We start from the raw sequence: 14,567 nt of genomic DNA, 5'->3' as shown, positions 1-14,567 counted from the left end.
CAGCTCCCCCATCATTCTCTCCACTTCCTCCCTGCCATGAGGTGAGCAGCTCTTTCTCCACCATCCCTCTCGGCCACGCTGCTCTGCCTGGAGCTAAAGGACCTCGGACTGAAACCTCTATGGACTGTGAGCCAAAATAAACCTCTCCTCCTACAGTTTGCAAGTGCTGGGTATCTTGTTCTAGCAATGAGGGGAGTGACTAAGACAGTAGTGTTCCTTCCATAGACAAAGATTCACTTTACAGGCACACAGGAGAAAAGCCAGAGCTTACTGGAAGGGGGCTATCAACTCCATCCATCCAGAAGAGTCACTTGTGATGCTGGCACAGTTCCAGAAGCTGCATCAGAGGTTCCAACCTTTGGGTCTCACAGTATTGGGTCTCCAAAGACTGAGAGATTCGGCATCTGCACTGCCCCTCATGTGTCCTCATATGTATTGGCCTGCGTCTGGTCAGCTCTGTAATGGAGCCTTGCATGACCGCCCCACCCAGCCCTCCCACCTCTCCTGCCCCCTCTGCCTCAGCGCCTGGCCTCCTTGTTCACAGAGTAAGCCCAGCCAGTCCATCTCAGGAGCTCTGCACACTGAGCATCCTTTGTAGGGCTTGCTCCTTCCATCATGCAGGCCCAAGCCAAAATACCACCTCCTTAGACAGGCATTTCCTGTTGGCCCCCGGAATAGCACCCTAGTGTATGCAGGTGACAGTGACAATGTGGACAGGCAAATGCCACCGAAATAAGAATTTATAAATTTACATTTCCCAAGGGGTGGAGACACAATACACCGAACCACACAGGGCTGCACAGGAAGCAGCAGGTTTTGTCAGGAGACAAAGCAGGGATGCGCCAGTAGTTCAGGCCAGAGCATTATTGGAGATCCAATGGAAGAGGTAGGGTGGAGAGAATGCACACCGGGGATTGGGCAGTTTGAGGGACTTCAGCAGGCTTTGGCTCTTGGGCTGGTCTTGAGTTGTCTGGTACCTGGGGTGACTGAGGGCAGGAGAAATACAGATGTGGTCGTGAGAATTAGATAAAAAAGATGGTTGGTTGTTTGGCACATGAAAGGTGGGCTCCTCAGCCCTTTGCTGTCCTAAAACTTGGCTGGCCCTGGGGTAGTTTCCTTCCAAGATTTTTGAGGTGTCAAAACATCATAAGATACTGAAAACCAAAAGCACGATGAATGCACACTATCTGAAGTCTACTCATTTATTCGTGTATACTTTTGTCTGTTTACTCCCGTAAAGGTAGGCACCAGGTGCTTAGGGTTCCTTGTCACCTGATCAATACTTAAACTAATGTGCAGCATTTAGTAGGTGTCCAATAAATATTTGTTGCATAGACGAAGAAATAGGAACTGCCCTATCTTCATATTTATGCATCTCTGTCCTACCCCATTTCTATGTGTTAGCCAGCACAGTGCAGGATATATAATAGCTGTCATTTCTGAAAGGGCTGTTGAATTAATTTGAACTCAGAGTGCTCATATACATCCTAATTTGTGTACCTTGTAATAGTTTTAGCAAATTTATCCATTTGTTACTGGTAAGGTGGATGGTACAAATATCACGAATTCTGGTGGGAAGAAATAAGGTGAAATAGATTCAAAACTTACCCTCCTCTTAATCAGAGATTAGCAATGGCATCTTTGAAAATGAAGGATTGGGCTGGGGATTTAGCTCAGTGGCACTGTGCCTGCCTCAAAAGTGAAAGGTCCCAAGTTGGATCCTCTGTACTGGAAGAAAAAAAAAAAGATGAAGGATAAATACATCACAAGGACCTGAGCTCTGCTTTCAGGAGATGTTTCAAGGAACCCTTTCCAGTAGGAATGCAACACATCAAGACTTTACATGCATTTATCTAGAGAGATAGCAGGTTATAAGCATCCTTGTCGTTTTCCACAGTTTCCATATTTTCTGCAATGTGGATGTATTAAATAAAAGAAAAAAATCATTCACAAAGAAATTAGCTTTGGGGTTGTATTTTACTTGGGTGTCTGCATTAGAATATGCTGATAGATTAATAGAACTAACACATGAACCTAAATTTTGCAGTTTTATTTTCAGCTTCGTCTTTATTTATTCATGGCTCAGAAGAAACACAGATTCCTAAATTATCATAAAGTCTATTCAGAGTTTCGATGAACTAACTAACAAGAGTATAGCTCAGTTCCATGTCACGCAAGAAAAGAAAATAACCTGGTCTATTCTCCCTGTCCCTCCAGTGGCATTGGCCCTGCCAGCCTTCCCTCCTGACGTTCCTAACACTGATGCCACCCTTGCGTTGATGTCACTGAATCAGGAATCCGAAAAGCTGTGGCAAAATGGCTGTTTCTATCTCAAAGGTTTAAAACTTTAGAGATTGAAAGGTTAAAGTTAAAAATATGTATTTTAATTTGAACAACAGATGGCCTTGGAGTGACTACAAGGCTGAATTAACTCTCAAGGCTCTTTGGATGTTTGTAGAAGGAAAAAATAAAAATAAAAAAGGAGAGCCAAAATGCTTTCAAAAGCCCACACTGCCATACAGAGCCCAAGCGCCTGTGCCATGGTCAGAATCTCTCTGCTGAATTAGAATCCTGGATTTGGCTTCAGCGAATCTGTTAACCTCCAGAGAGAAGAATGTTCTATGAAATTCTACTACGTGGCTTCACTAATAAACATTTGCGGTAATCGGGCCATGGCCTTGTGCCTGTCTTTTCTCTCGGAGCCTCCATGGCTCCTGGCGCCCCTGAGACACCCAGAGGGCTCCTACTTCTAAAGCCACACGGATGTGGCCTTTGACAAGGTGGTCCCAGCTGCGAGCGCGTTCTGGTCCAAGCGGAAGAGGCTGCGATGGAGCTCTCGCAGGTCAGTGAGGAGGTGCTCCCGGGAAGCCCATGCTCAGGGATTCAGAAGGCAGCGCCAGGCAGGGGAGACGCTGACCTACCACAGAGCTCCAGCCATCCCCGGGCAGCACTGCGGCCGAGGACATTCCTCGGAGTCCCACCTGCGGTGACACGCGGTCACGGGGCCACATCTCTGCGTCCTAACATTGGCTGCCAAGGGACGTGGGCGGCTCCTTGGGAGACAGCAGCACCTTGGCTGATGGAGTTTCCCGGGGCTGAGAGAGGTTCCAGGGAGGGGCCAGCCAGTCCCTACCCGCCCTCCGGGGGCTGAGCTTGCGGATCCTGGTGAAGGGATGCAGACAAGGTGCTGTGGTCCCACTGACCCATCCTGGGAACTCCTTGCTGCCCTTCAGTTCAGCTTCTCCCTCAGCCTTGGCCAAACTCCGTCCAGTACCATGACATCCTCCCGGTAAACCTCAGCCACCTGGAATCCTTAGGAGTTGATCCAGTTATATACGCTTTGAGCACAACCAGTCATATGCTGAGGCTAAGTCCCCTCCTTCAGGGAGTAAAGGGGTAGGGAAGGTAACAGGGAGCAGTGCCATGTGTGGAGAGGGAGGGAGGGAGGGAGGGAGAGAGAGAGAATGAGCTAGCTGATGAGTTCAGAGAGCCGGAAATGGCTGGGAGCTCAGGACAGGAAATGGAGAGGAGCAGAGGAGACCACGAAGGCCTTGTCTCCCATGATGCAGAGCTGCGGCCCTGATGCCAATCCCTCCACCATGCTCCTGTTGCTGAGGAACAGCACTGTGGTGACATCCTTGACCATCTCTTCCACTCGGCCCACACAGACAGTATGCCGTTAAGTCCTATCTGCTCTGCCACATGCAACACCTTCTCATCATATCCACTGCCCACTTGCTGGCCCAAGGCACCATCATTCTTATCTGGGTTACTGAAAAAGATGCCTCGTTGGTCTCTGCTCTTGTCCTTGTCCCTTGGTAGTCTATTCTCTGTAACCACCAGAGTGACAGCAATGTATCAGTGTATCAGATGAACATGGGGAAAAGCCAAGTCCTTATCACAACCTGCAAGACTTGCCTGCCTGGTCCCTCCCTTCATCCTCTGGCCACTCAAACCATATACTCCCTTCTCTCTCTGCTCCAGGGGGCCTTGCTGACCCTCTGAACAACACAGGCATGATCCCACTTTGAGGCATTTCATTTTTCTTCTCCCTAGGATGATGCTAGCTGAATATAAAGCAAGAGCAAGCTCTCCCATTTCTTCCATGTCTGTCTTAACTACTTTACTGGTTGCTGGAACACAATACCTAGCACCCACAACTACAAGGAGGAAAGGTTTATTTTGGCTCACAGTTTATAGAGGTTTCAGTCTGTGGTTGGCTGGCTCCAAGGCAAGACAGCATGGCAGAAAGGCAAGGCAGAAGAGAAACAGTCCATGGCATGGTGACAGGAAGCAGAGAGAGATCAAGGGAAGAGGGAGGGAGATAGACCCGTTCAGGCCATGCCTCAGTGACCACCTCCTCCAGCCAGGCTCCACCTCCCAAATCACAGTTAGCTGTAAACTTGTCAGTGGACTCATCTACCAATGAGAATAGAACCCCATGATCCAATCACCACCCCAAAGCACCACTTATGAGGGGACATCCAGAGAGAATCATAACAATATGATTGCTCAAAAGCCACCTTCCTGGTGAGGGAGCCACACTGTCTAAAGTGTTAGCCCCAGCCTCAGTGCTTCACACTCACTCACCTTGTTTTGGCATTCTGCTCAGCATGCTGTATTATGTTGTACACAGGTGGATACTTACTTCATTTATTCCTTGCCTGCCCCTCATACCCTCTATAAGAGTGAACTTCATAAGACCAAGAATTTTTGTCCTAGCACCCAGATCGGTGTCTGGCAGATGGTAGATGCCAAACAATTGTTAAATGAGTGGGGAGGGAGGCTTTGCCGGCAGGGAGGTCCGGATGGTTTTGCTGCAGATAGGAAGACTGCCTTACTAAGCAGGAAATCTCTTTATTTTAAAATTTGAGCATGTTTAGTGGGCAGCTTTCTGAAATTGATTATACCATTATCTGCATTTTTAAATAAACACAATTAGTTCTGTGTACTAAAATAGGGAGCTTTCAGAAGCTCTTGAGGTATCTCCCCAGGGCTAAATAGCCTCTGCATTTATGTCTTCTTCCTGTGTTTTATAGTTTCTTCTTGTTTCCTCACTTGCTAATGGCCTTCCAGCTCTCAGTGAGCCTGGCTTTCTCAATGTATCCAACTCAACAGGAGCTAGAGACATGGGCTGAACATATCACACTGACTGGAAAGTCAAAAGATCCTCCAGTCAGCTAGCAAGTGCAGAGGACCAGAAGTGAGAAGACTGGAATTATAGCGCAGCCAATAATTACCTGAGTGTTGGGAAGGGGTGAGCTGTGGAGCTGTTATTTGATCGGATTTGCAAAGTTACTGGGCAGTGTTTGCATCATTTCCATTTCACAGAGAAGCAAATCAATCCATGGGAAGTCAGTCTGCTTAGGTTCAGAGGGCTTACCAATAGAGATCCAAGACTGACCCCAGGTTCCAGATCCCAAAATTGTACTCTTTACCACACTGCAGTAGAATTCTAGTTTCTTCACAAGAAACGGCAAATTCACTACCAACTCAGCACGATTACAATAAAGGAGGTGCTTAAACCACAGGCTAATGGTCTGCAAGAATCGTGGTTAAGAGCCTGGGTAAATGTCGGGTGAACTCAGGCTGAACTTTTGGATCGTGTAAATCATCTGAACGTTCCAAGCCTTGGTCTCTCATTCTGTAAATGGGGGCCACAGTCACGATGTCCGGTCAAAGGGCTGTCGTGAGCTCTTCTAGAGTAATGAATGGAGAGCACTTGCTTTAGTACCTGGCATAAAATAACCACTTAGTAAATGATTGCTTTATTATTAGTAAGGTTTTTGTTGTTGTTTTTTGTGAACTAAATGTTTGTGTCCGCCTTGAAATTTGTATGCTGAAATCCTACCCTGGGAGGGGATGCTCTTTGGAGTGGGGTGTTGGGGAGGTGATTCAGGTATGAGGGTGAAGCTCTGTCACTGGACTAGTACCACTGCACGGGGTCAGAATAACTCAGGTCTCCTCTCCCTCTGGGTGAAGACAGGGGAGGAAGTCAACATCTTTGCTCTGATCTTCACCAGACACCAAACCTGCCTTAACCTCCGACTTTCTCACCCCCGGAAAGGTCACAGACACATTCCTGCTGCTTCTGAATTCTTCAGTCTATGATGGTTTGTTACAGCTGCCCAGGAGGACCAAGGCATTGCTGTTACATTATTCCTGGGGTCACTGGGTCTTTCCCTTGGCACCAGGCACCATGTGAGCAGCTCTGGGGCCAAGGCTTCTAGGCCATGAGGAGGATGTGAGATCAGTGCACAACACCGAAGTCAACAGGGAGGGTGCAATTGACGATGTGAACACGCAGCATGGAGAATCAAAAGGTGAGGCGAAGTAGCCACCCACCCAGAGAGGACAGAGCGCCAGAGTGGCCAGCATCCTGCTGCTCCCTCCAGAAAGCCGTCAGCGGGGGCTGCTGCCAGATGGGGCCGAGGGGGTCTTCGAGACAGAGCATTATCTGGATTGGATTACATGGTTGTAAACTGAGCAGCACATTTCATACGCTGTCAAGCGTCCGAGTTCAAACAATTGCACTCTTCTAATAAGATTAGCAACTTGGCCCTTCCTATTATTTTCTCTTTGCAGGATTCCACCCAGAATCCTTTGAGAAAAGTACCTCAGGAAGTAATAGGATTTCAAGATGTCCTGTATCTTCTTTCCTGAGGCAGACACAGCCCCAAAAGACCTGCATGTCTGACACCCAGATAGTAAAAATATGCCCTGAAATGTGCTCTTGGTCAGTGGTGTGGAAAGGAGGCTCAGTACATGACGATCCATCCTTGAATAGCGAACCTTGTGTCCAGCTATGGGTTGAGGGTGTGCTCTGCCAGCTGAGGCTCCAGTGTAACAAGTGACCATGTGTCCAGCCTCATGAGCAGAGTTTCAAGATTACATAATGGTCAAGGGACTGGAATCAAGGCTGCAGAACTGCACAGACCTGCCTTCCAAATCCCAGATCTTCCACTTACTAATTCTGAGAATTTGATGAAGTGACTTTACACTTCTAAACCTTATTAATTTTCTGTCTCATTGTTCAGTTTTTCTTCATAACCAAAATCTTAACTCTGTAATTAAGCTAGACATGGAGGAGAGTAAGGAAAATATGGAACCCAAACAACTACAGTGAGACCATGAGGACTACAGGGTACTGGGAACAGACGGTGAGAAGGGTGCTCTCCTGTGTTACAGAACGAGCGGTCTGCTGGTTCAAGTGCACTCCAGCTGTCCACAGTCAGCATTTGTGGTCTTCTTGACGCTCTCGTCATTCCCGGACACAGAGCACTCCATGGCTTCTGTGATGTTCACGCCTCATCCACCTTCCTGGAGACAACATGCTTACCATCCAGCCATTCGGTCTTGACAGTGCAGATGAAGAACTAAGACCATTTGTGTTTGCTCCAGCCCTTGCTGTGGACAAGACTCCAGAAACTGTGTGCTTTGGGATGAAGTTCTCATCATCGAATTTCTCCCCATAGATGGATTTGCCACCAGTGCCATTATGGCATGTGAAGTTACCTGAATCCTGGAAGAGTCTGCGAATGCAGAAAACTTTACAACCAAATCCTTTTTCTTCAGTGCTCAAACCACAAATGTTTCCTGCTGTCTTTGGAACTCTGTCTGCAAACAGCTTGGAGGAGACACAAATCAAGGGCTCATCGTTGGCAGTGATGACAAAGAAAATGGAGGGGTTGACCATGGCTAGTGGCTGCTGGCTGTGAGTGGAAGTCTAGCTTCCTCCTTTTACACTGAGATAATAACGCCTACCTGTGAATTCACCTCCCACAAGTCTAAGCCAATTTGCTTATTCACAAATACCAGGTCCTCTAAGGATTATTGGTTGATTTTTTCTTAGATAGTAAGCAGCCTGTGATCATGACAGAGAAAGGACTCCAGGTTTCCTACTCCCAAATCTCACTACCAAGTGCGACTTTGCAATGAGAGCAACTCTAAGGTCAAACTCTAAAGTCCCATCACAGATAAGTAGACACACACAGAAGTCATTGAGCCCATTGTGCAAGTGTGACCATGTCCCAGCTCTGGAATGAATGAATGAAAGCACCCTTGAAGAGTAAGGGGGAAAATTCCCCAAAGGTTATTATCCAAGTAGATCAGAACAATTCTTCATGGAAATCCATTATTTGTATTCACAGCAACACCGATGACAACCTTGTAGGTAAGATGGTGCAAGCATGCGGCATCAGAGCCACATTACTGCTCCCACCTGAGGGACCCAGGTGGGCAGACCCACACTGGCCTAAGGAGAAGGCTTTTAATCATCATTGGAAGCCTTACTGTTAAGCTCACCGTAATTTCTGTTTAGGGACTGTTGATTTCCATTTTTATTGTATTTTTTTCATTTGATGAATGATTCTTAATTTTAATTATCTAAATTTATCGTTCTCTTCTTTTCAATTTGGACATTTTGTATCTTCTGTAAAGATATTCTTCTCTAAATCAAGGTGAAAATACAAGATGTGGTCAGATAATATCATGAATGTTTAAATTTAAAAAATTATTATAGCAAAAGACACATTTCCATTAATTCTCCTCAAAATACCCCCCTCCCAACTTAAAACACATTTACTGCACCCTTATTGGCACTTCTTGCAGACCTTCTGAAGTGCTCTTTCCTGAGTGTCTTTAGTTGCACTGGTATGGCTCCTTGGATGTCCAGAGTCAACTCAAAAACATTCACCTTTCTGGATCATTTTGACTCTGGGAAGAGCCAAAAGTTGCACAGTGCCAGAACCAGTGAGTAAGGTGGATGAGGACACACTGGAAGGTTTTTGTTTGACAGAAATTGCTCTGAATGTTTTGAAATGATTCAGCACATTGAAGCAGCCAGGAAAAGACACTCATGAAAGAGGACTTCCAGAACTGCTCCAGAAAGCGGTGAGAGAATGGAATAAGTGGGCTTGAAGTGAGGGTACAGTATCTCCGGGGCATTAATGGCAATGTGTCATTGACTGTTGTAAATTTTAATTTTTATTTAAACATTCACCTGTTTTGTGATCACACATCATATTTTTTTTATTAAAGATTTAAAATTTTTATCTTTTTCAAAGGTCATCAAACCATTAAGAATTTTACATGTGGTAGAAATATAATTTCATTTTCTCCTTATGACTAATCATTATTTAAACATAATTTAATAAGTAGTCAATTTTATCTCTCTGATCCAAAGTTTTGATTAGAGGCATTTTGGGGTGGAGGTGCACAAGTAATGTTAATTTTATCCTCCCAACCAGTGGGAGTGGGAGTCTATGGATGAGCAATTGTAGGGGAGGAATCTGTCCACTTTTCTCTCTCCTTCTCAGTTCTGTATAGAGTCAAGCCCACAACAGACCAAGGCTTCTTCTTATTTTAAGTTTCTTTAATATTTTATGAGAATGCTAATCTTTGGGGTGCAGGGTCCCCCTTTTATTCTAGAGTCTCTGCTTTACCTTTCATTCTGCTTTGTTCCCTACACAGCCTACCTCGTGTGTAGCTCATAAAGCCAAGCCTTGTGTTGACCAGAATAAGAAGCTTCAGCTGCCAGATGATTTGCCCTTGTTGATTCTAGCTGCAAGGATTTTGGAAGTTCTCTTTACTAAGAAAGTTCGATCCATGCACTAAACATACATATTAAAAGTTTAATTGTGTTGTGTACCATGAAGGAGTCTCCAAAAATCTTAGTCTTTTGAAGTAGATGCCTATGGTTTTGTTTTTTATGTTTAAATCTTTTCTTTGATCTATGTGGAATTAACTTTGATATATAAAAGGGTGAGGCGGAAATCCTGCTTTATTTTGTCTAAAATCAATCAATAAGCAAACACTATTTGTGGACTATTTCATAGACTGTATGTTTTAGAATGCAAATATGCAATGTGTGTGAGGGAAAAGAACATTAATTCAAACATGTATGAGACATAATATCTGCCTTGAAAGAACCTACAGTCCAATGGACAAATGAGTATTATTAGCACTTTGCCTATGAGGTCACCTTCTTCTATGCATAGGGATATTCATGCTAGAAGATACCTCCACCTCTTTCTAGTTCAAAATATTTACAGAAATACATATATTACTAAAAGTATAATGGAGACGATATCAACAGTTTTAAAATATTCATTGTCGTGAACATAAATGAGTTTTAGGAAATTTGTATTAAATTTAAACCATGTTTTTAGTTCCCTTGCAAGTTTCCTATTTAAAGGAATTTTACTTGAATTGTTTTTAGCAATAATTTTGAGGAGTAAATAGTGACTCCCTAGTTTTCCTATGAATCAAACTAAGTTTCTTTTTGGTACCGGGATTGAACTCGGGACCTTGCGCTTGTGAAGCAGGCGCCAGAACCACTGAGCTAAATCCCTGGTCCCAAACTAGGTTTCTTGATGCAAGATGTAATTGTACAATTCAGGCTCTTTTTTAATAGAGGAAAATAGATATGAAGAGGCTGAAATTTTCAAAGCAAGTCAATGTATATTTTTAAAAATGCAGTTGTTGGAATACCGAAGTAAAGACATTTCTTAAGGATCATTTACATGAATCCAATTTGCTTGGCTGTACACGAGAGGCAACATTTTGGGTGATTTTTTCCCCCAGAAGCTAATTTTTAAGCTTTGTAGAGTAGGTGCCAAATGGTATTTTAAAAACACACATTTAAAAAAAGCAGAACGTGCAGCTCTGCCTGGAGTACAGATGGAGCCTCTGTCAACTGCAGGCGTTTCGCCTGAGGACACACAGAAAATCACTTCTTCACCAAGGCAGAAACTCCATGCTCTTCTCCCTGGCTTAATTGTTGGAAGGTGGGAAGGAATCGGAGAAGAGGTTCAAGTGCCCAGGCACTGAACAAGCTCATGCTCAAGGGTTAGATCTGACCCTCATATTCCTAGGGTAATTTGTGTGTCAAGGAATATGACCATTTCTGCTTGCTTGCCATTGCTTTTTACTTTTTCTATTGTATACTGAGGGAGATCAACTGTATTCCAGGATAGCCACACCTAAGACGGAGCTTCCACATTGCTCACCTCGGCTGTTGGCCATATCCGGGGTATGAATAATAGTAAAAGCAAAGATGCTAACTCTCATTACCTGTGCCAGGCTTTGTAGAGCATCTTTCCATTTAAAGTACAAAATGGAAATGAGGGGACAGAGAGCACTGGACTGGGTACAGGTCAAGCCAAGATCCAAGCGTGCGGTTTGGCTTCAACCTGTTACTCGTTACCGCCTAGAGGTACACTTGATAGAGTCATACATGTGAAGCTGCTTGTAAGAAGGTGAGACAGATGTGCATTCTTGCCATGGAAATGTCTAGAGCATGTATAAAACTCAGGTTTTAACACAGTGTATGCATCAGGATTCCATCGTGAGAGGAATGCGTGTGCTGAGACACCCCAAAACACAGGCCCTGAATCCTAGCAGCAGTTCCGGTGATTTTTAATAGATGCCTTTTAAATTTTTGAATTTCACTTTGCAGGGAGGAAGTTTTAGTCATGTTTGTTGCAAGCAACAATTCTAGAACAAAAACAAACAGCAGCCATAGCTGGAAGAGGGATCGTTGGTTTTAACACCATGAGCTGCTGCACCCCTTACAGATCATAAACTTCTTTTTCTCTTTATTTTCTTCCTTATGCTCTGGATTAAAAAGCCACTCTTCATCTTATCAAATGGTTGAGATAAAATTAATCCTACCTGACAAGGATTTCTCATCAGTTTTCTGGTTTTGAGGATTAACTCAGTTTTGTCTGTCCTTGCTGCATCTCTGAGGGGCATCGTGGTGGCAGGCTGCAGAAACCCCTCAAATTGGCCTCCACAAACACAGGGAAGGCCAGGGATCAGTGACCGGTGAGCACAAGGTCCCTGCAGTGCCTCTGCTCTGCCCTGTGCTGGGCCCCTCCACTCCTGGCTCTGTGGTCCTCGTAAGGAAAGATGGCAGCTCCCTCAGCTCCTCAGCTCCCGCTCCTTTCCATACAGGGAGAAGACCTCAGCTGGCCGCTCTGGAGCAGCCCCAGGAGACGTCCCCTGTGTCTTATTGGCCTGAGGAGAACAACTCAAATATCCCTGAAGCGATCATTAAATACTTAATTAGCTACTGAATACCACATTAATGACTAAGTCCAGTACCACGAAGCTGAGGTGGGGCTCTGGTCTCCAGAAGAAACCGGGTGCTTTCGGTGGGACAGGAGGGAGCCGGGTCTGATTCCCACTGTGTTTTCTTTCTGGGCCTCCACATCCACAGCTCCAGATGTCACCTGCCCCAATCCCAACCCGGCAGTACTTCATCCTCTTCCTCACTGAGTCATTCTCCTCATTCCAGGTTCTGTGCCCACCTTCAGAATCTAGCACAACTTGCTTTGGCCACAACAGCAAATCCAAACTGCTCTGTTGATTTAATTTTCTCTCTCTAACTGTCTACCACCTCTCAGTCAATCCTCCTACATAGTCTTCATTTCCCCGTGAAATGGTCAGTTTTCCTGCTGCCTAACAGGGGAAGTTCATTTACTTTACCCGAGTCTAAAATTTCAGCAATGTAGCCTCATGAGCAGTCTAACTTTTCTTCATGTCCTTCCCCTATTTCTAGAAAGTGCCATATTTTTCTTATCTCCACAACACTGAAGTGCCGCTTCCTTCCATCTGGAAATCCTTCTTTGCCTGGATCTGGATAACTAAGGAACATTCTAGATCATGACGTCTCCAAACATGTGCCTTTTTCTGGGAGTTATCACTGTCCGTTAAAACACAAGCTAGCAGCATTTCTATTCAGGCATATTTCATTCATTCATCTATCCTCCAATCACAGTCTCCTGCCAGCCTGAAGTCCTGCTCCCCCTTGCCGGCTGTGTTCTGCCACACAGCGATCGCCAGCTCAGCCCGGCTTCTCCCCTTCAGGGATCCCATGCACATCACCTCTGGACACACTGCTTCCCCTCCGCTCTTCACTGGGGTACCCTTGCACATTAATTAGGTGTCTCCCTGCAGGTCAAGCCTTCAGGGAAACTTTCTGACTCTCCAAAGGTTTGGTTCTTTCCTTATATGCTTTTATATGGACCTTTGCTTTTTTTCACTATAACACTTATTTCAGTTATTAGTGCTTATCCATTCAGTTATCTCTTAATGCCGATTTCTCCCAATAAATTGTAAGCACCTCACACAGCCTGGTACAAGTGAGAGCACCACTCTATTCTGAATAAACAATGGTGGATATTTCCCCTGTAACTGTGCTTTTTTTTTTTTCTCCAAAAAGTCTTACTGGTTCACAGGCATATTTAGTCTAACACTGGTTTTATCTGTGGGTAAAATAATGTACGCCAATCATTGCATCAGATTTAGAAGTTTCCTAGAATTAAACTGCCAGCCCCGGAGCCTGGATGGAACTTTACCTCTTACCCTTTGCCACCTCCTCCTGTGCTTGAGCTTCTCTTCCGCCTAACAAGTGACTTCCTCCTGGAAGACGACATCTAAGAAGAAACTGCACCTGCTCTTTTCTGTCTTGTGCTATAGTCTGATGTCTTCTTTTCCTCAAAGACAACACACAGCATGAAAGATAAGTCACAAGCATGTCTTCGCTCTGTCCTGGAATTCCCAATCAGCCCTCACGTGTGTGTGCTTCTGTACCACATAATGTCATTTCAGCCAGCACTGAACCGCATATATGACAGCGGCCCCTTAAGATTATATTGCCAGGTGATAGTTTGTGCACATTTTGCAGCTTTCATCCAATGACAAATTATCTAATGAAGCATTTCTCAGAATGTACGCAGTGTGATTGAAAATGCGGTTAATGTTTAAAAATTGTCTTATTACAGTAAAAGACACGTTGCCATTAATCTCCCTGAAAATACTCGCTGTTGCTTTGAACTCACTTATCCCACCATTGGCACTTTCTGAAGCAGATCTGGAGTCCTCTTTTGTGAGTATCTTTAGTTGTGCTGCCATGGCTGCCCGATGTCCTCAGTGGATTCAAGACATTTATCTTTCATGATAATTTTCACTTTCAGGAAGAGATAGAAGTCACATGGTGTGAGATCTGGTGACTAAGGTGGATGAGCACAAACCATGATGTCTTTATGAGCTCGCCTTTCTACTGGATGGCACGCAGCAGCAGCATTCACCATATTTTTTTTTAATCATACTTCCTAAAGACACTCACAAAAGAGAACTTCAAGAACTGCTTCAGAAAGTGCCAAGAACAATGAAATAAGTGTGTTCGAAGGGAGGGGAAGTGGGTTAATGGCAATGTGTCTTTTACTGTAATAAATTTCCAAGACTGTAAACATTCATCAAATATTTTGATCATACTGCCATCATTAAGGTACTTATATATAAATATCCATACTGCCATTGGCCTAGTTTCAAATGAGATCCAATCCAGTGCTGTTTTGTAACAAACATCAAAAATCCAATTTACTATTTAAGTAGGCTCCAAAATTCTTGCCGTTCTTTCTCAATATTTCAAGATCCGTTTACTCAAAATCGTACACTATTTACACTGAGACGATAGTTTGAGAATAAGTTTTAGAGAAGTTAAATTCAGGTATATTCTTATGGGTCCTATGAAATCTTTCTGTGAAGCTACAGAGACAAAT

General features: G+C 44.5%; 1 pseudogene; it reads right to left on the bottom strand.

Moving 5' to 3' along the window:
* Positions 1 to 7,206: 7,206 nt before the first annotated feature.
* Positions 7,207 to 7,771, bottom strand: LOC101716976 (peptidyl-prolyl cis-trans isomerase A pseudogene; annotated as a pseudogene).
* Between the last annotated feature and the right edge of the window lie 6,796 nt (positions 7,772 to 14,567).

Source organism: Heterocephalus glaber, unplaced genomic scaffold (assembly GCF_053883595.1).
Source record: "Heterocephalus glaber isolate CG9 unplaced genomic scaffold, H.glaber_assembly_v1.0 deba00001428, whole genome shotgun sequence".
In the NCBI taxonomy this organism is placed as follows: Eukaryota; Metazoa; Chordata; class Mammalia; order Rodentia; family Bathyergidae; genus Heterocephalus; species Heterocephalus glaber.
Note: the sequence above shows the minus strand (reverse complement) of the source record. Positions and strands in the feature narration are given on the sequence as shown.